Source organism: Carcharodon carcharias, chromosome 11, assembly GCF_017639515.1.
Source record: "Carcharodon carcharias isolate sCarCar2 chromosome 11, sCarCar2.pri, whole genome shotgun sequence".
In the NCBI taxonomy this organism is placed as follows: domain Eukaryota; kingdom Metazoa; phylum Chordata; class Chondrichthyes; order Lamniformes; family Lamnidae; genus Carcharodon; species Carcharodon carcharias.
The window spans coordinates 160,138,111-160,164,019 of record NC_054477.1 but is presented as its reverse complement, the minus strand read 5'-3'; the positions used below and the strand labels follow the sequence as shown (position 1 = coordinate 160,164,019).

The 25,909-nt window shown below is 41.2% G+C and overlaps 1 protein-coding gene across 3 annotated transcripts in view; it reads right to left on the bottom strand.

Annotated features, from left to right (window-relative positions):
• The window catches only part of ubac2 (UBA domain containing 2), a 241,499-nt gene that overhangs the window by 180,983 nt on the left and 34,607 nt on the right, over positions 1-25,909 (bottom strand). The window lies entirely within an intron of this gene.

Sequence of the window (25,909 nt, the reverse complement as noted above, 5' to 3'; positions counted from 1 at the left end):
GAGCATGTATTCCCTTTGAGTACACAGGGCTGATCTAATTGAGATGTTTATGAATAAAAGATCAGGTGGGACGGATAGAGAGTAATTAATTCCTCTCTGGGGGAAACCAGAACAAGAGAGTGCAACCTTAAATTTAGAGATAGTGACGATATCAGGAAGCACTGCTTCATACATAGGAAAATCTGGTTCAAAACCCTCCAGGCACACCCACCACACCACAACACCCCTCAACTCCTCCCCATCTCTGTAACCTCCTCCAGCTCTACAACCCTCAGAATTCCACACTTCTCCAATTCTGACCTCTTGTGCATCTCTGATTTTAATCTCTTCATAATTGGTAGCTGTGTCTTCAACTGACTAGGCTCTAATTTCTGGAATTCCCTCCTTAATCCCTATCGTCTTTTCAGATGCTCCTTAAAATCTACCTCTTTGACCAAGCATTTGGTCACCACACCTTTAATATCATGGTGCTATGTCAAATTTTTTTCTACTATTGCTCCTGTGAAGCACCTAGGGATGTTCAACTACTTTAAAAGAGCTATATAAATGCAAGTTGTTGTCATTAACTCACCATGAGCAATGTCAGAGGAAATCTGCTAATGTACCACAATAATAAAATGAATATTAAGGGTGGCAGCAAAATACAAAAGTACTGAACAGTGAAGGATTTTCAATGACTCCTCCAAAATCTAATTGTCAAGATCTTGTATTGTTCTGCGTTTCATATTTGCAAGAAACCTGTTGTGGCTTCTCACAAATTAAAATGATACCTCCAATGTGGTTCCTCCTGATCTAACATAGATCTATTCAACAGCTTCTGCAGTTTACACATACTCAAAACTATAATACATTTTAGAAGAAACAAGTCAGAAGGTGTCAATGATTCTGCCACTGCACTTTCCAAACCTACAACCTCAATCAGCTAGAAGGACAAGGGCAGCAGTGTATGGGAGCACCATCACCTCTATTGCCCCTCAAGGCCCCCTAGGTCATGCCAACTTGGAAGCACAGTGGGTGTTCCTTCATCACCGCTGGGTTAAAACCCTCAAACTCCATCCAAAACACCACTGTGTCTACCTTCAGCACAGGAACTGCAACAGTTCAAGAAGGCGTCTTACTTTTCAAGGCCAATGAGGGATTGGCAATAAATGCTGGCCTTGCCAGTGACGCGTGTGTACAAAGAACAAAAATAAACTTAAATAAGATAATGATTATAATGAAAGTGGGATTGCAAAATTATAACACAAGAAAGTTCAGCAACACTGAAAGGCCTTTAAATCAATTAAGTCAATTAGTTTTTGATAATGTGCAGTTCTATCTACCTATCTCCAAATCCTCTCTTCTTTCTCCAGAATTGTGTCTGAATGTCTTTGCTTGGTTCAGTGGTCCTTCCCGATTGCCTATCTCACAGTTTAGTGTGCCACTCTCCCCTCTTTTTACCAGGGGTTGCACTGTTGGAGGTGTCATGTGTTATCAAGTCCAGGTATCCCTTACTGTGAATTAATCACCTTGTGCTCTCTCAAGCTCTACGCATCTCTAGTTGTCTCTCGCTTTCCTCCTTTAGGATGTTTATTTAAACCTCTCTATTTGACCAAGCTTTTGCTGACATGTCCTGTTATGTGGCTCAGTGTCAAATTCTGTCTGATAATTGCCCTTGTGAAACCGTTTGGGAAGTTTTACCATGTTAAAGGTGCCACAGCATTTACATGCAAGTTGTTGGACTATCAGGGGAATCTGGTAGTTGTGTTCAAGTCTCAGGCCCTCCAATAGAACAGTGCAGAGGTGAAGATAGAGGCCAGGCGCAACTTGGAGAATTACTAGACTTGGTGAATTACTAAGATGTTAAAAATTAATTCAGTTCCCTTTATATTTAACAGACACTGCCATTTTTTTCTTTTACCATGGATTAAATGCAATGTAACAAACATATTCGATCTCCTTTGATAGATGAACCTAATGAGTTCAAATGAATTTACTACATTTATCTCTCAGGGAAAAGTCTAAACCTGTTCCCTACACTAACAATTTATCAGAAAATCATAAGTAATGCTGACTGCACCTAACAAAATATTGCACAGTTCAGTTGTACTTAACTGCAGATTATTAGTTCATCAGTAAAAATGAGCATGATTTTAGAATATTTATTTATTAACAGTTGTTTGTGCTCACCACAAACACAAAACCAAATCTTTCCTGCCACCTACTGGACAATTTTATATCCTTCATGTTGCTGCATTGTATCCTGTATATTGAGAGAAGGAGATTCTTTAAGAAGAGGAGATAAGACATGAACTACAAATCTCTCGTTAGCAAGATAGTTCTTGTGGACCTCTGTTATCTCCAGACTCAACTATTCCAAAGCAGTCCAACTTCCACCCTCCATAAAGCTCAGCACACTCAAAACTCTGCTGCCCACATCCTAACTCACACGAAGTCTCGTACACCAGTCACCCCTGTGCTCACTGAACAATGTTGACTCCTTGTCCAGGAACACCTCAAAGTTAAAATTCTCATCCTTGTGGTCAATTCGCTGCATGGTCTCACCCTTCCCTTTCTCTGTTACCTCCTCCAGCTTTACAACCTTCTGAGATCTCTTCATTCCTCCAATCCTGGCCTTTTGAGCATCCCCGATTTTAATGACTCCATCGATGGCAGCTAGGCCTTCAGTTGCCTGGGCTCTAAGCTCTGAAATTCTCTCCTTCTGTCTCTGTCCTCTGTTATGGTGTTCCCCTAAAATCAACCTTTTTGACCAAGTCAACTGTCCTAATACCTCATGTGGATCATGTCAATTTTTTTGTTTTGAAACAATCCTGCAAAGCATAATTTTACTTTTATAAATGCAAGTTATTGTTTTATCAAGTTTTAAGAAACAGCAGATACACAACTGTGAGAATTATGCACCAGTTCGCAAGAAAAAGCTGTAAAATTATTTGAGCGTATTCTGGAATCACACAATTCAAGATCCTTGGTCGTAAATGAATACAATAAATAAAAGCCAGCATGGGTTAATAAATACAAAAACAGAATTACCTGGAAAAACTCAGCAAGTCTGGCAGCATCGGCGGAGAAGAAAAGAGTTGACGTTTCGAGTCCTCATGACCCTTCGACAGAACAGTTCTGTCGAAGGGTCATGAGGACTCAAAACGTCAACTCTTTTCTTCTCCGCCGATGCTGCCAGACCTGCTGAGTTTTTCCAGGTAATTCTGTTTTTGTTTTGGATTTCCAGCATCCGCAGTTTTTTTGTTTTTATCTCTGGGTTAATAAATGGCAGTTCATGTTTTCAAAATGTGTCCAATGATGTCAATTGTGGTCGTGTGTAGCACATTCGCCTCCGAGCCAAAAGGCTGTTTGTCCAATTCTGACTCCAGAGGTTTGAGCACATAATCTTGACTGACGCTCTGATGTACTGAGGGAGTGCTGCACTCAGAGACGAACCACTTTTCAAATGAGTCATTAAACCAAGGCCCCATCTGTCCTCTCAGGTGGACCTTCATGAGAAGATCTCATGACGCTATCTTAAGAAGAGCAGGGGAGCTCTCCTTGTTGTGCTGGCCAATATTTATCCCTCAATTAACATCATAAAAAACAGATTATTAGGTCATTATCACATTGCTGTTTGTGGGATCTTTGTGTGACACTTGGCTGCCACATTTAAATAGTGACTACATTTCAAAAGTACTTCATTGCTGCAGTGTGTTGAGAAATAGATATTGGCCAAGATACCAGGAAGAACTCGGCTGCTTTTGCAGGAAAGCAGACGGCACCTAATCCAAAATGTGTCACGCTTCAGACAGTATGGCACTGTCTGTATGGCAGGAATTAATATTTGCTTTGTCATTATTCTTGTTTCTTGCATCAAACTTGCATCGAGCAGTATGCTCGTGCTGAGCACCCACAGCAATGAAATATCACTTAGGAAGGTTTTACAGGATGCAGTTTACATCCTGCATAGCAAACATAAATTGTAATCGATGCTTTCCTCTTTCTTCTGCAGCATTTAGTGCAGTTCTGAGTTTCTCACTGTAGCTCAGTACTCTTGAGTTAGTTGCTGTTTAACTGATTGCTTTATACTAAATTATCAGGTTGGAGGAGCGCAATATTGTAAAATTTAAATAGTTGCAGCAAATCAAATTACATTATCTAAGCAACAACATCATGAATTTATATAGCGCCTTTAATGATGTAAAATAGTCCCTAGGAATAAAGGAGTAACTTTTTCAATGGGGGGGGGTTAAGATCTTGAATGCAGCACCTGAAAGGGTGGAACTTTCAAAAGGCAACTGGATGAGCATTTGAAACTGACAAATTTGCAGCTTTATGAAAAAAAAACTGGGACTGTGGGAGTAAATTGGACTCAAAGAGCTGGCATCGGCATGACGGACCAAATGGCCTCAATCTGTGCTGTAAGATGATGACTCCAAGGGGAGGCCGCTTGGAAAGAGTTACCTAATTTGTCCCAATCCCGTCCTTTAATTATAGGACTCAGCTTTTCCTTCTTCAAATATCTATCCAATTCCTTTTGAAAGTTACTCTTGAATCTGCTTCCACTCCCTTTCCAGTGTTCTGTTTCACAAATGTCTTCAATTTCTTTATGTTTCTCTCATTCTGTCTTATTGTCTTATTGAAATATATTTTTAACCTCTTCCTGTATTCCACTTAAGAATTTTGCAAGTCATTCCATAAAACCACAAGACAGAGGAGCAGAAGTAGGCCGTTTGGCCCATCAAGTCTGCCCCACCATTCAATGAGATCATGGCTGATCTGATAATCCTCAACTCCACTTTCCTGTCTTTTCCCAATAACCCTTGATTCCCTTACTAAATAAAAATCTGTCTATCTCCCCCTGAATATACTTAACCACCCCCAGCTTCTACAACCCTCTGCGGTAAAGATTGACTTCCCTCAAGGAGAAGAAATTCCTCATCTGTTTTAAGAGGGTGACCCATTACTCTGAGATTATGCCCTCTGGTCCTAGACTCTCTCACAAGGGGAAACAATCTCTCAGCATCTACCCTATCAAATCTCCTAAGAATTTCATATGTTTCAATAAGGTTGTTTCTCATTCCTCTAAACTCCAATCAGTACAGGCCCAAGCTACTCATAAGAAAATCCCTCCATACCCAGGATCAACCTAGGGAACCTTCTGTGGACTGACTCCAATGCCAGTGTACCTTTCCTTAGATAAGGGGACCAAAACTGCTCACAGTATTCCAGGTGTGGTCCAACTAGTGCCTTGTATAGTTTTAGCATGACTTCCCTATTTTTAAACTCCAGTCCCTTTGAAATAAAGGCCAACATTCCATTTGCCTTCCCTATTACCTGTTGAACTTGTAAGTTGGCTTTTGGGATTCATGCACGAGGACCCCCAAATCCCTCTGTGCTGCAGCCTTCTACAGTCTTTCTCTATTTAAATAATATTCAGCTCCTCTATTCTTCCTGCCAAAGTTCATAACCTCACATTTTCCCACATTATATTCCATCTGCCACTTTTTGCCCATTCACTTAATTCTATATCCCTCTGTAGGCTCTTTGTGTCATCCTCACTATTTGCCTTCCATGGTACTTTTGTACCATCTGCAAATTTGGCGATAGTACATCCACTTCCCTCATCTAAGTCATTAATATGTGTTGTAAATAATTCAGGCCCCAGCACTGACCTCTGTGGCAATTCACTAGTTACAGGTTGCCATCCTGAAAATGCCCCTCTCATCCCAGCTCTCTGTCTTCTATTAGTTAGCCAGTCCTCTGTCCATGTTAATATACCCCCAACACCATGGGCTCTTATCTTATTAAGTAGCCTTACGTACAGTGCCTTATCAAATGACTTTTGGAAATCAAAATATATTACATCTACTGGTTCCCCTTTATTTATCCTGCTTGTTATCTCCTCAAAGAATTCTAATAAATTTGTCAGACATGATTTCCCCTTCATGAAGCCATGCTGATTCTGCTTGATTAGATTATGCAATTCTAAAAGCTCTGCTATTACATTCTTTATAATAGACTCCACCTCTTTGGAAGCACACGTGCCCGTGTCCCCTCCTCTCCTTTGGTCTAATTCCTTTCAAATTAAGCTGAAGATGCTGGAAACAAACTTATTAAAGTTATAGTTACCTTACATTACTGAAATAAGCACCAAGACACAACTTATATACTCAAAAAGGAGAAGCAGCAAAAAGGAAATGAGTGTTTCTATTTTGTAATAAACAGTGTTCACTCACTATTCAGATATTCGTGAGAATGGTTCCAGGGATGAGGAACTTGAATTATGAAAATAGATTGGAGCAGTCAGCGCTGTTTTCTTTGAAGAGAAGGTTGAGAGGAGATTTGGTAGAGGTATTGAAGATCATAAGGGGTCTGAACAGATAGGGAGAAACTGTTCGCACTCGTGAAAGGATCGAGGACGAGAGGGCACAGATTTAAAGTAATTAGTAAAATGAGCAAAAGCAACATGAGGAATAGCTTTTTCACGCAGCGAGTGGTTAACGTTTGGAATGCACTGCCTAAGAGTGTGGCGGAGGCAGGTTCAATTGAAGCATTCAAATGAGAATTAGAGTGTTATCTGAAAAGGAAGAAGGTTACAGGGAGAAGGCGGGAGAATGGCACAAAGTGAATTGCTCGTTCGGAGAACTGGAGCAGAGACAATGGGCCGAATGGCCTCCTTCTGTGCTGTAATAATTCTGTGACACCAAACAATCAAAGGTCCGCTGTAGCAAAGGTCAGTGCAAAAGGCCCATCTTCGCCACTCAATCAAGGGATCTTAACCTCAATAGAGCATCCCCTACTAAATCTGTGAGCTATTCCCCCCCCAGTTACATTTGAACATACCTTGACTGTGAATAATTCTTGAATTATTTTTGTTATACTCTAGCTATGTGCCACTTGGTAATACATTAAATGTGTCTCATCACCTTTATAGCTCAGTGTAAAAGAGACTTTCATTATTGCATCTATTAAATTTATACCAGGTTGCTGAGGTTAAGTGTACTAACTCAATGTGCCAAACATTTTATTATTTGTAAACAGTCACATATGCTCATTCATAAAGTTCAGATGGTCCTTTTTTTCCATTCATTGTCAGGATACGGGTGTTGTTGGCTAGACCAGCATTTATTGTCCATTCCTAATTGACCTTGAGAAACTGGTGGTGAGCCGCTGCAGTCCATGTGGTGTAGGTACACCCACAGTGCTGTTAGGGAGGGGGTTCCGGATTTTGATCCAGCAACAGTGAAGGAACAGAGATATAGTTCCAATTCAGGATGATATGTGGCTTGGAGGTGGTGGTGTTCCCATGCATCTGCTGCCATTGTCCTTCTAGGTGGTAGAGGTCAAGGGTTTGGAAGATGCTGGCAAGATGGTACATGCTGCAGCTACTGTGTGCCAGTGGTGGAAGAAGTGAAGGTTTAAGGCGATGGATGGGATGAGGATAAAACAAAGAATCGTTCTGAAGAAGAGTCATATTTGACTTGCAACATTAACTCTGTTTCCCTCTCCACAGATGCTGCCAGGCCTGTTGAGTATCTCCAGCATTTTCTGTTTTTATTATAGACAGCATTAGAATTTGGGAATTCAGTCAAAGTTGTTGAAAAAAATGTACTTCCAAAACACAAAGTTAGTGTCTAAGCAAAAAGAACACCCACTGACAATGAAATTATAGAATGAGCTATCTAGGAATGGTTGAGGCAAACAGACACAGATACATATGCTTGAAAGAAAGCAGTATAAACTCATAAGGAAGAAAGAAATAGAAGGTAATACTGATAGGTTGGGATGATGACGAGTGGGAGGAGACTAATGCAGCATAAACACTGGCATTGACCAGTTGGGCCGAATGGCCTGATTCTCTAAATACTATGTAACTTAACCTACCGGTTTGTACATCATGCACCATCTTAAATGATTTTGCTGCAGGATGATGTGGATGAAGTATCTGATCAAATTTAGGGCAAGGTAATCACAGAATGTCTTTGTGGTTTTTGTAAGAGCTTCCTGCAACACCTTCTCTCTCAGTAACTTCTTGTCGTCAAACAGCTAACTTGTGTTTTTGTTTTAAAAAGAGAATAACTATCTAACATTGTGTCCCTCTATCCTGTGCCTCCAGCATAATCCAGAATCACACTAAATAAAATCCAATTGATCAGGAAAACATTTTTCTGATAATTCATACATAAAAAAAAAATCAAATGTGTTTCAGCATCTGTTTTCTCTGACTCTATACAAGTGGCTAAGTTATTAAACCTGACCACAAGGACAAATTTTTACATTGCTAGACCAATGAAAATGCAATAGTGTCTGAAAATGTAAAAGTTCTGTCGTTTAATCAGCAAACGCATGTATAATACTTTTAACTAATTAGTGGCACAATTGCATGAAACTTACAGCACACACAAGCCTCCTCCCACCCTACAAGCATATTCTTTTATTTCTTTCTCCCACATTTGTTTATCTTGCTTCCTCTAAAATGCATTTCTTCCATTCAGCTTAATAACTCCATCTGATAGCAAATTCCACATTCCAACCACTTTCTGGGTAAAGAAATACCCCTCCCAACCCTGCCCCCAACCCCCCAAATCCGTATTGGATTTATTAGTGACTATCTTATATTGATGACACTAGTTTTGATTCCTCCACAAATGGAAGCATCTACCCATGCCTACCCTATCAAACACCTTCATAATTGTAAAGACCTCTGTCAGATAAATAGTTAGTTAAATAATTTTGAACCAGCAGTTTAATTTCTTTATATATAATGACTTGCATTTATATAGCGCTTTTAACGCAGTAAAACATCCCAAGGCAATCTCACAGGAGAGTTCTCAGGCAAAATGAGCCACAGGAGACATTTCGATGGTTAATCAACAGCTTGGTTGGAGAGGTATTCAGTCAGCAAGCTCAAAGTATTCCAATGGTTTCACAGTCAAATATTCACAGAATCACAGAATCTTAATGGTGCAGAAGGAGGCCATTCGGCCCATCGTGTCTGCACCAGCTCTCCAAATGAGCATTATGACCTTGTGCCATTGCCCTGCCTTTTCCCTGTACCCATGCACCTTGTTTCTATTCAAATAATCATCTAATGTACTCTTGAATGCCTCGACTAAACCTCCCTCCACCACATTTCCAGGCAGTGCATTTCAGACCCAAACCACTCGTGTGAAAAAGTTTTTTCTCACGTCACATTTGCTTCTTTTGCAAATCACATCAACAAAAATAAAAGCTTTACACTGCTGAAGTTTCCTTCTTGTAATTCATCTAAAAAATAATAATTCTTTTCATGGTTAAAAAAAATTAAAAGTTTCCAGCCAAAATTCCTGTGGACTGACAATATAAGAACATAAGATCTAGGAGCAGGAGTAGGCAATTCAGCCCCTCGAGCCTGCCCCATCATTCAATATGATCATGGCTGATCTCAGAGTCACAGAGGTCCACAGCACAGAAAAAGGCCCTTCGGCCCATCGAGTCTGTGCTGGTCAACAAGTACCTAACTATTCTAATCCCGTTTTCCAGCACTAGGCCCATAGCCCTGTATGCCATGGCATCGCAAGTGCACATCCAAATACTTCTTAAATGTTATGAGGGTTTCTGCCTCTACTACCCTTTCAGACAGTGAGTTCCAGATTCCCACCATCCTCTGGGTGAAAAAATTCTTCCTCACATCCCCTCTAAACCTCCTGCCCCTTACCTTAAATCTATGCCCCCTGGTTATTGATCCCTCCACCAAGGGGAAAGGTTTCTTCCTGTCTACCTTATCTATGCCTCTCATAATTTTATACACCTCAATCATGCCCCCCCTCAATCTCCTCTGCTCCAGGGAAAATAACTCCAGTCTATCCAATCTCTCCTCATAACTAAAACTCTCCAGTTCAGGCAACATTCTGGTAAATCTCCTCTGCACTCTCTCTACTGCAATCACATCCTTCCTATAATGCAGATTCCAGAACTGCACACAATACTCTTAGCTGTGGTCTAACCAGCATTTTATACAGCTCCATCATTACCTCCCTGCTCTTATATTCAGTGCTTCGGCTAATAAAGGCAAGTATCCCGTATGCCTTCTCAACCACCTTATCTACCTGTCCCGCTACCTTAAGGAACCGGTGAACATGCACACCAAGGTCCCTCTGGTTCTTGGTACTGTGGTAGAGATGTCCACAGATTCACCACCTTGAGTGAAGAAATTTCTCCTTGTCTCAATCCTAACTAGCCTACTCCATAACCTGAGACTGTGACGCCTCGCTCTAGACCCCGCAGCCAGAGGAAACATCATCCCTGCATCCAGTCTGTCCAGCCCCATCAGAATTTTATACTTTTTAATGAGATCCCCTCTCATTCTTCTCAACTCCAGTGATTACAGTCCTAGTCGGCCCAATCTCTCCTCATACGACAATCCTGCCATCCCAGGAATCAGTCTGGGATCTCATTTCGGCCTCAATTTCAATTTCCCACCCTCTCCCCGTAACCTTTCAACCCATTACTAATTAAAAATCTGTCTATCTCCTCCTTAAATTTATTCAGCATCTCGGCATCCACTGCACTCTGAGATAGTGAATTCCACAGATTCACAACCCTTTGAGAGAAGTAATTCCTCCTCATCTCTGATTTAAATCTACCACCCCTTAGCCTAAAACTATGGCCTCTTGTTCTAGAATGCCCCACAAGGGACAACATCAGCTCCACGTCTGCTTTGTCTATCCTCCTTAGCATCTTATATACCTCAATTAGATCTCCTCTCATCCTTCTAAACTCTAGCGAGTATAGGCCTAAACTGCTCAATCTCTCCTCATAAGACAAGCCCCGCATCTCTGGAATCAACCTAGTGAACCTCCTCTGAACCGCCTCCAATGCAACTACATCCTTCCTCAAGTAAGGGGACCAAAAAACTGTGCACAGTACTCCAGGTGCGGTCTCACCAATACCTTGTGCAGTTGCAACAACACTTCCCTATTTTTATATTCTATTCCTTTAGCAATAAGTGCCAAAATTCCATTTGCCTTCCTTATTACCTGTTGTACCTGCATACTAGCTTTCAGCAATTCATGCACGAGGACACCCAGATCCCTCTGCACTGAAGCATTCTGAAGTTTCTCTCCATTTAAATACTAAGTCACCTTTTTATCCTTCCAACCTAAATGGATAAACTCACACTTATCCACGTTAAACTCCATCTGCCAAATTTTGGTCCATTCACCTAACCTGTCCATATCCATTTGTAAATTTCTTATTCTTCATTGCAACTTACTTTCCCACCTATTTTGGTGTCATCTGTAAATTTAGCTATAGTACCTTCTATCCCTGAAACCAAGTCATTAATATAGATTGTACATAGTTGAGGCCCAAGGACCGAACCCTGTGGCACCTCACTACATACAGCTTGGCATACAGAAAAAGACCCATTTATCCTGACTCTCTGCTTTCTGTTGGTTAGCCAATCCTCTAACCAAGCTAATATATTACCCCTAACTCCGTATGATCTTATCTTGTGTATTAATCTTTTGTGCGGCATCTTATCAAATGCCTTCTGCAAGTCCAGATATACTACATCTACAGGATCCCCATTATCTCCCTTTTTGAATAAGGGCACTATATTAACATTTTCCCAATCCACTGGAATATTATAGCTGCTGCCACTTCCTTTAAGACCCTGGAATGTAGGCCATCAGGTCCTGGGGACTTGTCACCCTTTAATCCCAACAGTTTGCTCAGTATTTTTTCTCTAGTGATGGTGATTTTTCTAAGTTCCTCCTTCTCTATACCCTCTGCCCTACCTGTTACTATTGGGGTGGAACTAGTGTCTCCACCGTGAAAACTGAGGCAAAATAGTGATTAAGCATCTCTGCCATTTCTGCATTCCCCACTATTAACTCCCCAGTCTCATCCACCAAGGGACCAACGTTCACTTTAGCTATTCTCTTTCCTTTTATATACTTGTAAAAGCTTTTGTTATCAGTTTTTACATTTCGCACTAGTTATCTTTCTTAATTTACTTTTGCTCTTTTTTTTTAGTAACCCTTTGTTAATCTTTAAAAGTTTCCCAATCTTCCAGCCTGTTACTGACCTTTGCAATTTGGTATGCCTTAGATTTTGCCTTTATGTTATCTTTAACTTCCTTGCTTAGCCATGGATGCTTTTCCCCATCTTACCATCTTTCTTCCTCTTTGGAATATATTTTACTTGGGAGGAATTGAATATCTCCTGAAATATCTGCCACTGTTCATCGACTGTCCTACCTTTTAGTCTTCCTGCCCAGTCCACTAGAGCCAAATCTGCCCTCATGCCTATGTAGTTACCTCTGTTTAACTCCAGAACACTAGTGTAGGACTCAATTTTCTCACTCTCAAACTGAACGTGAAATTCTAGCATACTACGATCACTCTGCCCTAGAGGGTCCTTTATGATGAGATCATTAATTAATCCCATCTCATTGCACAAAACCAAATCCAGAATAGCCTGCTCCCTGGTTGGTCCTACAACATATTGCTCCAAGAAACACTCTATGAACTCGAGGCTACCCTTGTCAATTTGATTAGTCCAGTCTATATGCATATTAAAATCACCCATGATTATTGCCATGCCTTTCTTACATGCTCCCAGTATTTCGTGGTTTATACTGTGCCCTGCTGTTGAACTACTGTTTGAGGACTGATAGATTACTCCCACCAAGGGCTTCTTTCCCTTGTTATTTCCTTTTTCTACCCAGACTGACTCTATGTCTTACTCTCCAGTGCCTTTATCATTCCTCACTATAGCACTGATCTCTTCCTTTGCTAACAAAGCTACACTACTTCCTTTTCATTCCTGCCTATCCTTCCAAAACACTGAGTACCCTTGGATATTCAACTCCCAAACCTGTTCTCCCTGTAATTACATCTCAGTAATCGCCACCAAATCATACCTATTTATCTCTATTTGCGCTGTTAACTCATTAGTTTTATTCTGAATGCTACGCGCATTCAGATACAAAGCCTTTAAGTTTGCCCTGTTGTCAATTTTCCCTACTTCTTATTGATTCTTTGGTGCAATATGGCGTTCACACATTCGGTCCCTTCCAGCATTGCTGGAAAATGCCTCTGGCAATGAAAGAGACCTTGTATAACAAATATTAAATAAATGTATGGAGTATGATATATGTAAATCTTTGTATTAGTAAAGTAACTTTTCAACATCATTATTCTTCCATCCTCACTGCGTGTTAAATGGATTCAAACCAGATGGTGAATTATGAACAAGCCACAGATCTTTTCCTTGCTAGTTGATTTATTCACAGGTTGTAAAATTATAGATCTCTGCTTCCCAACTGCTAACCCAGTGTCCCAGCTTACACTCTTTATATGCTCGAAAAAGGGGACAAATAAACAAATTAACAAAAGGTCAAATGAATCTGACTCTCTTTACATGTGCTCTCAGTCCTTAATCAGAAAACACCCATCAACCTGTGTATCTTTTAACAACATAATCAGCCAACCATTAACATTGGCGATAAAGGTTGCTGACAACCATCTTTCCTTCGAATAAAGAGTCTCTCAAGTGTAATCCTGGGTAGTCAATGCCAGTAACTGATTTGGTGTGTGTGTATCAATATATTATCCACAAGCATAGCTGTTGGAATATGTCTGATGTGTGTCACCATTTAAAACATGTCTCGATCAAGGCCATTGGAATCACTTATTTCAAAATCCAGCAGAGGGCACTCTTGGATTTCTCAGTCATCAATAATTAATAGTTATGCAACGTTAATAATGTGTGATATCTTTGAAGACAAGAATTTTGGTAGAAATAGTTAAGTCACATCAACATATGCCTAATATCTTGTTTGCAGAACACTCTTGATAATGTCTATCATGGGCTGGGAGGATTATGAATCAGGGAACTGTAAGTTTTTCAGGCATTCATGTCTTCCATTATCTCACGCTCAGACATGTTGTCTGTTCCTATTTGTTAAAAGTTAATTTTTTGCTCAAAATGCCTTCGAATCATCTGGCTGTTCAAATAAGGAAGTTAAACAAAATAACACAAGAGCTCAAATAACAGATCAGTTAAATTTAAAAAAACATTAAAAGTAGACTGCACACACCGTCTTCATAAGAGCTGACCCTCTCCTACTCAAACACGAGGAGGTCTGGTGGCATAGTGGAGAGCGTTCCTACCTCTGAGTCAAAAGCTCTGAGCTCAAGTCCCATTCCAGGATTTGATGGCCAAACAGGTGGAGTATCAACCTGCAAATGCTTCCAACAAGCGACAATGACAGGCGGTAAGAGTGGAAGAGATTCCAGGCCAGCCATGTGATGGAAAGAATGTTGGAGCCTCAACCTTCACTATCCATAGCTCCAGACTACAACATGCATGTGAAAGTGCATATCGCCACATCAACACGGAATCCGAGTGGATGTAGCACACCACCACCACCACACACAAACACATATCTCACTCAGATTCAGTCCAAAGTTGCACTGCAAAATTCCTTGATTTGAAATATCTTGCTTTACAAAAACTTTTTCCTAAAGGTCAATTTACTGCTTTAGTCAAAATTATTCACTAACAGAGAAAAAAATAGAAAGACTTGAATTTCAAGAGTGTATTTCACAAGCTCAGGACATCCCAAAGCGCTTTACAGTCTATTTTGAAATGTGGTCATTGTTATAATGTAGGAAATGCAGCAGCCAATATGCGCACAGCAAGCTCCCAAAAACAGCAATGTGATAATGACCAGATCATCTGTTTTCTTTTTGGTGATGTTGATTCAGGGGTAAATATTAGACAGGACACCAAGGAAAACTCTCCTGCTCTTTTGAACAGTGCCACGGGATCTTTTACATCCACCTGAGAGGGCAAATGAAGCCTCAAGTTTTTTTCTTTATTCTTTCATGGGGTGTGGGTTCACTGGCAAGGCCAGCATTGGTTGCCAAACCCTAAGTGCCCTTGAACTGAGTGGCTTGCTAGACCATTTCAGAGGGCAGTTAAGAGTCAGGCACATTCCTGTAGGTCTGGAGTCACATGTAGGCCAGACCAGGTAAGGACGGCAGATTCCCTTCCCTAAAGGACATTAGTGAACCATTCAGGTTTTTACAACAATCCATGATAGTAGTCATGATTGCCATCACTGAGACCAGCTTTATATTCCAGATTTATTAATTGAATCCAAGTTAATTTCAATTTAATGCCTTATCTAAAAGACGGTACCTCCAACTGTACAGCACTCCCTCAGTACTGCACCGAAGTGTCAGCCTAGATTTTCGTGCTCACATCTCTGGAGTGGGCCTTGAATACTCACATTGATGCTATAAGGTATTTATTTCTGACCTTCAGCAATTGCTAGCAAAGTAAGATGTACCCTATATTAATCTTTACTATGCCTGCACTGGGAATGCTTGAGGTTGACAACAAACAGTGGAAAGAAAGTGCTCCAGTCTCCACCACTAAATCTCCATTATTATTCACAAAATATTCAAACACAAAATCATAGCTATTCATACAAAAATTAACCTGACATCCTTCACTGCAAAATAAATTTACAACTTGAGAGTCAAGTATGGGCAGAAGGATATTAATGGCTAACACATACTGATCATATGTGGAAGCAAATAAGCTGCAGAGATCAAAGTTTTTCATTCCCTCCCCAAACCATGACCACCTTCGCCCCTCATTTTTCCTAAAGGTGGTCACTGTTACTATAGTTTTATAAGCGTCCAGCAACATGATCAAGTGACACCTAAGCAAACATGAGTATCATCAGGATTACTGACAAGTGAACATGGTCCACACTAAGCTTTCGTACACTGGGAGATGTCAACAGGTATCAATGGAATGAAAGAAATGAGACAGACAAACTTGCACTAAAACAATTTGACCGCAGGACCTCCTAAAATACCAAAGAGAGTGCAGCACTCCCTCATTCCTGGCCTGGATTTTGCACTCAATTCTCTGGAGTGGGATTTGAACCTACAACCTCCGTGCTCAGAGGCAACAATACTTCCAGCTGAGCCATGCTGATATATAAGCGAGCAGGGGTGCGAATCCCAGCTGAATTTTCCCTTCCTGATTCAGAAATACTTCAGAATCACTGATTTGTTATGGTTTAGGAGGAGGCCATTCTGCCATCGTGTCTACACCAGTTCTCTGAGCATTTTAACTTAGTGCCAATCTCCTGCCTTTTCTCCATAACCCTGCACATTGTTTCTATGTAAATAATCATCCAATGCCCTCTTGAACACCTCAGTTGAACCTGCCTCCACTACAATTCCAGGCAGTGCATTCCAAACCCTAACTACTCACTGTATCAAAAGGTTGTTTATCTCACCTCGCATCTGCTCCTTTTGCAAAACATTTTAAAACTGTGCCCTCTGGTTCTCGATCCGTTTACGAGCAAGAATAGTTTCTCCCTATCTATTCTGTCCAAGCACCTCATGATTTTGAAAACGTCTATCAAGTCTCCTCTTAGTCTTCTCCTCTCCAAGGAAAACAGTCCCAACTTCTCCAATCTTTCCTCATAACTGAAGTGTCTCAACCCTGGAACCATTCTCGTAAACCTCTTCTTCACTCGCTCCAATCTGTTCACATCCTTCCTATGGTGTGGCGTCTAGGGATGTAAATAATACTCCAGCTGAGGTCTAACCAGCGTCTTATACCAGTTCATCATAACCTCCCTGCTCTTGTACTCCATGACCCTATCAATGAAGCCTAGGATACTGTTTTCTCAACCTGTCTTGGCACCTTTAATGACTTATGTACATGTATGTGTGGGTCTCTGCTCCTACAAACGCTTTAGAATAGTATCCTTTATTTTATACTGTCTGTCCATGTTCTTTGGACCAAAGTGTATCACCTCATACTTCTCGTTTCTATTAGAGAGGTCTGAACATGTGGAGGTCTCGAAATTGAACTATGGATACATTGGACACAATGAATGTACTCACTAAGGTATCAGGAAGCTCATGGTATGTAGGGTATCAGTGGGGGGGGTGCGCGGAACATAGACGATAGGTGTATTAGGTAGAAGATGAACCAAAAGAAGGACAGAAGTGAGGAGTAAAAGCACAATTTTCTCTGTCAAAAAATATAATCAGAATTCTAAAAAATGATTTTTTTGTCTTGCATCACTGCAACCCAAGTCGTAACTTAAATAAACTTCACTCATTTTGGGTACTGTGCAATAAGACTTGCAAAATTGGCCTCGAAGTTTATACACAAAAATTATTTTTGCAATTTTCTACTTAAAGCAGTATTCCAGAGACCAACTAAAGGCAAAGGACGTCCCACAGAAGGGGCCGAATACTACAGGGGGCCCCCACCAGCCCCAAGAAACCAAATCAACGTGGTGCCATGCCAACTCGCCCTGCAGCCAGAAAAGCACTGTGGGGCCGACCAATGAGGGTGGAATGGGACTTCTGCCTTTCAATTTGGGGGGGGGGGGGGGTGTCCCCCACCTTTTGGAGCTGTCACTCAATCCAATTGGCTGGCAGCTCCATCAGTCCCGGCAGTGCCAGGGAGGTATCAGTGTATCAGTGGTCGCTGCCAGGGCTCCTGATAAAGAAGAAAATGGATCCCTGGAGCAGGTAAGACCAGGGTCTTGATCGAGGTGGGGGGGTTTGAGTAGGTTAGGGAGAGGCGCAAGGGCTGGGTTTAAGTGGATAGGAAGGGAGGGAGGGTCAACCGAAGAGAGGGCTGCCCTGCAATCAGCAAAGGGCAGCCCCCCGAAAAGTGACACCCTCCTTCCTTCCTGCCCTTTGAGCACTTGAGGTAAAAATCAGGTTTCCAGCTCTCACTGCTGCCCACGCGAAACGTTTTATGGCATGGGCAGCATATTACCAAGGTCAACTGGCTCGGTAACAAGCCTAATTAACCTTAATTGTGCGCTTAACTTTCGTGGGCGGGCTGCCGATTTCGACACCCACCTGCCCCCGCATTATGGGGGCACACTTCGTGAGCAGGAAGGTGGTGGGATAGGCATCCGCCCTATTTTCTGTGCCCCCCCCCCGGGCAGGAAACACGCCCGCCAAGTGGCACGTAAAATTCAGCACAGTGTGTCAAAACAAGGCTAGTGCCTAAAACTGTAATTTAATTCAATTTATTCCAATTGGATTCTGCCATCCTTTGCTGTAGATCTTTGTGCTATCGACATGTATAGGAAAATACACACTTGGTTTAAAAATAACATGGCGCTGACCAAATTTATTTTCATTTTGGTGATGGGTGGTTAGTGCTAATGTGTTAACATTGCATCATGTGAACCTCAAACAAATTTGGCTGAAAAAGGCATAAAAATGAGCCATGATTACATTCCTTGTCTTAACCACATCCACGTTTAAACACAGGAATGATTCCCGGCATGAAGAACTGGATCTATGAGGATAGATTGGAGAGGTTGGGACTGTTTCCCGTGGAGAAAAGACGGCTGAGAGGAGACTTGATCGTGGTATTCAAGATCCTGAGGGGTACGGACAGGGTAAATAGTGAGAAACTGTTCCCACTCAAGAGAACTTCAAGAACTAGAGGGCATAGAGTCAAAATAATTGCCAAGAGGAGTAAATGTGATGTGAGGAAAATTTTCTTCACCCAGAGGGTGGTTGGTTGGAGTCTGGAATAAACTTCCTGAAAGGGTGGTGGAGGCAGGTTCAATCAAGGTATTCAAAAAGGAATTGGACTGCTACTTTAAAAGAGTGAGTGTACAAGGTTACGGGGATAAGGCAGGGGGTGAGACTAGGCGGTATGCTCTTTCAGAAAGCCAGTGCAGGTGGGCTGAATGGTCTCCATCTGCACTGTAAAGATACTATGATACTGTGAACAGGAGGAAGATCATGGGGAAAATAAGATAACAAAATAAATTTCCACCTCAGCTCAGTCTGTAGCACCCTTACCTGCAATCTAAAGTTGGGGTTCAAGACCAAGAGACATGAGCACAAATATCTAGGCTGGCACTCCCAGTACAACTGAGGGAGAGCAACACCACTGGAGGGTCAGTGTTGAGGGAATGCTGTCAGAGGATCAGTGCTGAGGGACAGTGGCACTATTGAAGGGAAGTACCGAGGGAGCGCTGCACTGTCGGAGCGGCAACATTGAGGGAGTGCTACACTCTCAAGGGTGCGGTATTGAGGGAATGCTGCACTGTCAGAGGGTCAGTACTGAGGGAGTGTTGCACTTTCAGAGGGTCAGTACTGAGGGAATGCTGCACTGTCAGAGGCTCAGTACTGAGGGAGTGCTGCACTATCGAAGGATCAGTACTGAGGGAGTGTTGCACTTTCGGAGGGTCAGTACTGAGAGAATGCTGCACTGTCAGAGGGTCAGTACTGAGGGAATGCTGCACTGTCAGAGGGTCAGTACTGAGGGAGTGTTGCACTTTCGGATGGACAATATTGAGGGAATGCGGCACTGTCAGAGGCCACTTTTAAGATGAGTTGAGCTACAGGCAAAATGGTTTTGCAGACTTCCATTTTAGAATAAGTCTTCAGATACAAACATTGCGGTTGAATTCAGCAGCCAAAGATTGAAACCTTCGAATGGCCTCTGTCATGAAGCTATTAATATATATAATATCTTGGAAAACATTTTTCTTTTAAAATAGAGGCTTAGTCTGTGGCTGTGTCTTAATTCGATTAAAACCAGCTAGTCTGGGTGCCTTGATGTGTATTAGTTTTGAAATGTAAGAGAGATAGCATGCATTTTTTGAATAGAGCATTCAAGAAGTGGGGTGAAAACTGACACCTATCTAGCAGCTACCAAGCAATATGCTTATATTTCAAATAAAATTGGTACCATGAAAGGGGTTTCATTGTTAGAGAGGTTTAGTTCAGAGGTTGTTGACACAATGAAAATTAACATTCAACAGGAGTGATAGGTATATCTTTAGCAGTTATCGGGTGTGCAGGGCAGAGGCAATGTGAGATCAAAAGGCAGCTGCAAGCTTCCAAATGTTTCCACAGGAACCAAAGTGAAAAGAACCTCATTTTGATTTCAGAAGGTGAAAATGCTTTGCCTGTTGTTTGGCTAAGTCTATGGGTTGCTGAAGCCTTAATGGAGATTAGTTTGGGAATTTGTTAAAAGTTATGATAGTAATAATTTGTAGTCATTGTATATATATTTAACCTGTGTAAATTAATAAAATGTTTCATTTAGTTTAATGTAAAACCTTGAGAATTGGTGATCTGATTCCTGAATTTAGAGTTGCATTTACTTAAAATTATAGGTTATGACAGTTGTTTAAAGATTCCCCCTGGGATTTTTAAAAAATTCCGTTTCACCAACTGCATCGGTCATAATAGCCTCCTTCTGTGCTGTAACCATTATGTGATTTTTTTGTCTAGTAAAGCATGTCCTTGGAGCATTTGAAGCAGTTGAAACATTCTGGTTATCTTATGATTTTAGGGAGGCCAGATAGTGTCTCTGTGTTGTCTTGGATTAGATAACAGATGGTTGTGAGAGATAAAGACCATTATTGATAGGAGGCTACCTGGAATACTAATATCGTCAGGAATAAGGATGTGTTTGAAGGCAAAGGCTCACCACCCAGGGTCTGTAGCTCCCTCAGGGATCTATGAGAAGGTTTCAAGCAGTCTGCCACTGTGAAGACAAAAGTATTCTTTTTCTTTACCCAGAAATATATGGTGGCATACCATTCTGAAATAGGCACATCATAGTGCACATGCAATATAGTGAAGTCACTGGAAAGTGAATTGAAAGTATCAGCAGAGGCAGTGCAACATCTGAAAAAGGCAGGTCTTTATAAGGCATTGTGAACAGGAGTAGAGCCCCGAGACAGTCAATAGCTTTGGGGATAGTCCTAGCAACTTACCTGGAAAGAGAAAAGCCTCAGCTTCTAGCTGAATCCCACTTTACTTCAGGGCGAGGATGGGGATGGGTAGGGAAACAGGGTGAGGGTGGGGTGATGTTAGTGGTCCAACCAGGCTAGTTGCAGCCCAAGCTCTCCCATACTCTCCACCTGCCCACACCACACAGATCCTGCCTCAGCCATTGGCTCGGCCTTTCCCATCCAGACTCCAGATGTGCTGGGTGGCCATTTAGTCATCTACATGTGATCATTTCGATAACTCAAGAGGCAGGGGATTGCACCCAGCAACATGATTGCGCAGCACCTCTCTGGAATTGGGAATTAATGTAGTGTATGTTCACAGTATGACTTATCAAAGCATCCCCATTACAGTGAGGTTATAAACCAATTACTGCAACAGTATACAGTCTGAAAACAGGTCAGTGACCATCAATAGAAAGAGCAGGCAGCGTTTCTTCATAACAGCTTAGGGAATCTGATCCTTTGTTCATCCAAGTGGTTGTTCTGATGATATGTTCACTCATTTGCAGTTGCAGCATCATGTCTTACTCACCATTCGGACGACGGCTGTAGGTACCTTTTATATTTTGACTACAAAATTGGCAGATATAATTTAATGCAGAGTAGTGTGAAGTGATAACTGTTGGAAGGGGAAGTAATGTGAGTAATTTCCAAAGAATTGTACAATTTTAGAGAGTATACAGGAACAGAGAGGTCTGGGGATCTACGCATACAATCGTTGGGATGGCAGGACAAGTTGAGAAAACTTACAAAAGCATATGGCATCCTTGACTTTATAAACAACGCCATACAGTACAAAAGCTAGGAAGCTATGCTAAAAAATTGGTTGTCACATGCAATACAGCAAATCATTGATTAGGCCTCATTTGGCATGTGGTGTCCTATTCTGGGCACCACACTTCGGGAAGGATATTGAGAAATTTGGGATGGTGCACAGCAGCTTTCCCAGAATGGCAGTAGGGAGACACTGGAGAAGATGGGACTGTTCTCCTTGGAACAGAGAAGGTTAAGAGGAAATTTAATAGAGGTGTTCCAAATTATGAGGCTTTAATAGGTCCGATTGGGAGAAATTTTTCCCACTGGCAGGAGGGTCGGTAATCAGAGGACACAGATTTAAGATAATTGGCAAAACATACAAACATACCAATTAGGAGGAGTAGACCACTTGGCCCCGCGAGTCTGCTCCACCACTCAATAAGAACATGGCTGTTCTGATTCTGGCCTCAATTTCACATTCCCACCTACCCCCAATAATCTTTCACCCCCTTTGCTTATTGTTATGAAAGTATAATAATTTTCATAATATTTTTCTGGTTTATTGTAAAGTAGGTTTTTGGGTGAGAGTATAGTTAGTCCTGTCTGGGTGATTTAATTACATTACAGGTGGACTGCAAGCTTGGGATTATCAAAAGAAGCTAGGTGTAGAAAAGTGCTAGAAATGCTATGAGTAAACATGGATGTTGGCTTAGCATGTAAGGTGTGATGGGAATTTGCATTTTTAGCTAAGTGAAGGGATTGTTTGGATTTCAAATGGATGATAGCCTGTTTACAACTAGTCAGATAAGCTAGGCTAAGGAGTGTGTTTATTTTTCCCAAAGGTTACTGACAATATTTACAACATGGAAGTTTTATATTATGGGAGAGGTACCGTTCCAAAGACATATGGAACAACAGAATTTATATATTAAAGAGAGAGAAACATATATAAAGGAGAATGAAAGGCTATGTGAGGTGAGAGCCATGTAAGATCTAACAGGAGTGTGTGAAACAACTTTCAAGAAGCCTCCAGCCATTTGTGCATAAGCCAACTGTGTCCAGTAACTGAAGTTAGAGAAAGCTATTTGGAATTCCACTGTCAAGTGGGTACTGTGTTAACCTGCTAGTTTTGTTTTTAAATCTAAAATCTATTCTGGACTGTTGCTTAAAGGGGGTGTGTAACTGGGAGTCGGCTTAATTAGGAATTTTAGGAGTTGTTAGAATAGTAGGTAATTGTAGTCTTTTGCATGTGCTTGACATCTTTTATTTTGTTAATAAATATTTTAACTTAATTTTTAAAATCTGTAAAGGTCTTGGTGGACTTATTACTGCTGAATTCAGTGCACGCATTTTCTCATAATAAATACGAATTGCAAAACTGTTGTAATAGCACTTCCAAATTTCTCTTGTGGATTTGGCTTGCCTTGCACACATCATCTGCCACATCCTGACACTTATCTATCTAGCTCTGCCTCAAAACATTTAAAGACCCTGCTTCCACTACCTTTTAAGGAAGAGAGTTCCAAAGTCTCACCACCTTCAGAGAAAAAATTTCTCATCTGTCTTAAATGGGCGATCCCCTATTTTTAAATGGTGGCCCCTAGTTCTAGATTCTTCAATGAGAAGAAACATACTCTCCACATCCACCCGGTCAAGACCCCTCAGAATCTTATATGTTTTGATCAAGTCCCCTCTTACTCTCCTAAACTCCAGCAGATACAAGCCTAGTCTGTCCAAACTTTCCTCATATGTCCTCACAGCAAGTAATTAAGGCTAATAGAATGCTATCCTTTATTGCAAGAGGGATTAAACATAAAAGTAAGGATGTTATGCTTCAGTTATACAAGGCATTGGTAACATTGCACCTCGAATTGTGTGCGCAGTTTTGTCTCCTAATTTAAGGAAGTACGTAAGTGCATTGGAGGCGATTCAAAGGTGGTTTACTAGATTGATAACTGGAATGAGTGGGTTGTCTTGTGAGGAAAGGTTGAACAGGATGGGCTTGGTTCCATTGGAGTTTAGAAGAATGAGGGGTTGTTTGATTGAAGAATACAAGGTCCTGAATGGCCTTGACAAGATGGACGTCAAAAGGATGCTTCCTCTTGTAGGTGAGTCCAGAACTAGGGGGCACTGTTTTAAAGTTAGGGGTCGCCCTTTAAGGACAGAGACGAGGTAAATTTTTTTCTCTGAGGGTTGTGCAACTTTGGAACTCTGTCTCAGAAGGTGGAGGAGGTGCGGTCATTGAACATTTTTAAAGCAGAGGTGGATAGATTCTTGTTAGGCAAGGGAATCAAAGGTAATTAGGATTAAACGGGAATGTGGAAATCGAAACACAAGAAGATCAGCCATGATCCTATTGAATGGTGGAGCAGGCTTGAGGGGCTGAATGGTCTACTCCTGTTCCTATTTCTTACGTTCTTATGTCCTTCCCATTCCAGATATTAGCCTTGCAAACCTTCTCTGAACTGCTTCCAACACATTTATATCCTTGCTTAAATAAGGCGGCCAATACTGTACACAGTACTCCAGATGTGGTCTCACCAATATCCTGCATAACTGAAGCACAACCTCTCTACTTATGTATTCAATTCCCCTATATATATATATATATATATATATATACACACACATACATACGTATATATATATATATAAATAAAATAACATTTTATTAGTTTTCCTAATTACTTGCTGCACCTGCCTACTAACCTTTTGCGATTCATGCACTAGGACACCCAGATCCTTCTGCATCTCAGAGCTCTGCAATCTCTCACCATTTAGATAATATGCTTTTTTTTTACTCTTCCTGCCAAAATGGACAATTTCACATTTCCCCACATTACATTCCATTTGCCAGATCTTTGCCACTTACTTAACCTATCTATATTTCTTTGTAGCCTTATGCCCTCTTCACAACATACTTTCCTACCATTGTATCATCAGCAAATTTAGCAAACATACATTTGGTCCTTTTACCCAAGTCATTTATATAAACTGTAAAAAGTTGAGGCACCAGCACTGATCACTATGTCACACCTCTCATCGCATCTTGCCAACCAGAAAATGACTCATTTATGCTTACTCTCTGTTTCTGGTTAGCTAGCCAATCTTCCACCCATGCCAATATGTTACCCCTTACACCATGAGATTTTATTTTCTGCAGTAACCTTAGATTTCCATAAGGTGCCACATCAAAGTACGGTACATCCATCTTGATCTACAGCACGTTACTTCTTCAATTAACTCCAATAGATTGGTAAAACATGATTTCCCTCGCACAAAAACCATGTTGACCCTGATTACCTTGAATTTATCAAAGTGCCTACTATAACGTCTTTAATAATAGCTTCTAACATTTCCCCTATGACAGATGTTAAGCTAAATGACCTGTAATTTCCTGTTTTTTGTCTCCCTCTCTTTTTGAATAAAGGAGTTAAATTCTTCATTTTCTAATCTAATGGAACATTACCTGAATCTAGGGAACTTCGGAAAATTAAAATCAACGCATCAACCATCTCACTAGCCACTTCTTTAAAGACCCAGGGGCTTGGTCAGCCCATAGCTCCAACAATTTGTTCGGTACCACTTCCCTGTTATTGTAATTTTCTTGAGTTCCTCCACCCCTTCCATTTCTGGGATGTTACTTGTATCCTCTATAGAGAAGACAGATGCAAAATACCTGTTCAATTTATCTACCATCTCCTTATTTTCCATTATTAATTCCCTAGACTCACTTTTGACAGGGTCTACAGAAACCAGAGGATGAGCTGAGAATACATTTTATGCAGCGAGTTGTTTTGACCTAGAATGCACTGCCTGAAAGGTTGGTGAATGCAGATTCAATAATAACTTTCAATAGGGGATTGGATAAATACTTGAAAAAGGAAAAATTTGCGGGGTTATGGGGTAAATAACAGAGAGAGTGGGACTAACTGGTTAGCTCTTTCAGGAGCAAACACAGATACAATGGGACAAATGGACCTCTTCTGTGCTGCAACAACAGGGTCAGGTAACCAAAAGTTCAGTCAAAGAAGTAGGTTTTAACAAGGGTCTTAAAGGAAGAAAGAGGGGTGGAGATGCAGAAAGGTTTAGGGAGGGAATTCCAGAGCTTAGGATCCAGGCAGCTAAAGCGATGAAAATCAAGAAAACATAAGAGGCCAGAATTAGGTGAGCACAGAGATCTGAGAGGTTTGTGGGGCCGGAAGGGCAAGGTCATGAAAGGTTTTGAAAGCACGGATGAGAATTTTAAAATCAAGGCGTTGTTTGACTGGGACTCAATGTAGGTCAGTGACCAAACAGGGCGATAGGGGAACGGGACTTGGTGTGAGACACAAAATAGATGTTAGAGTTTTT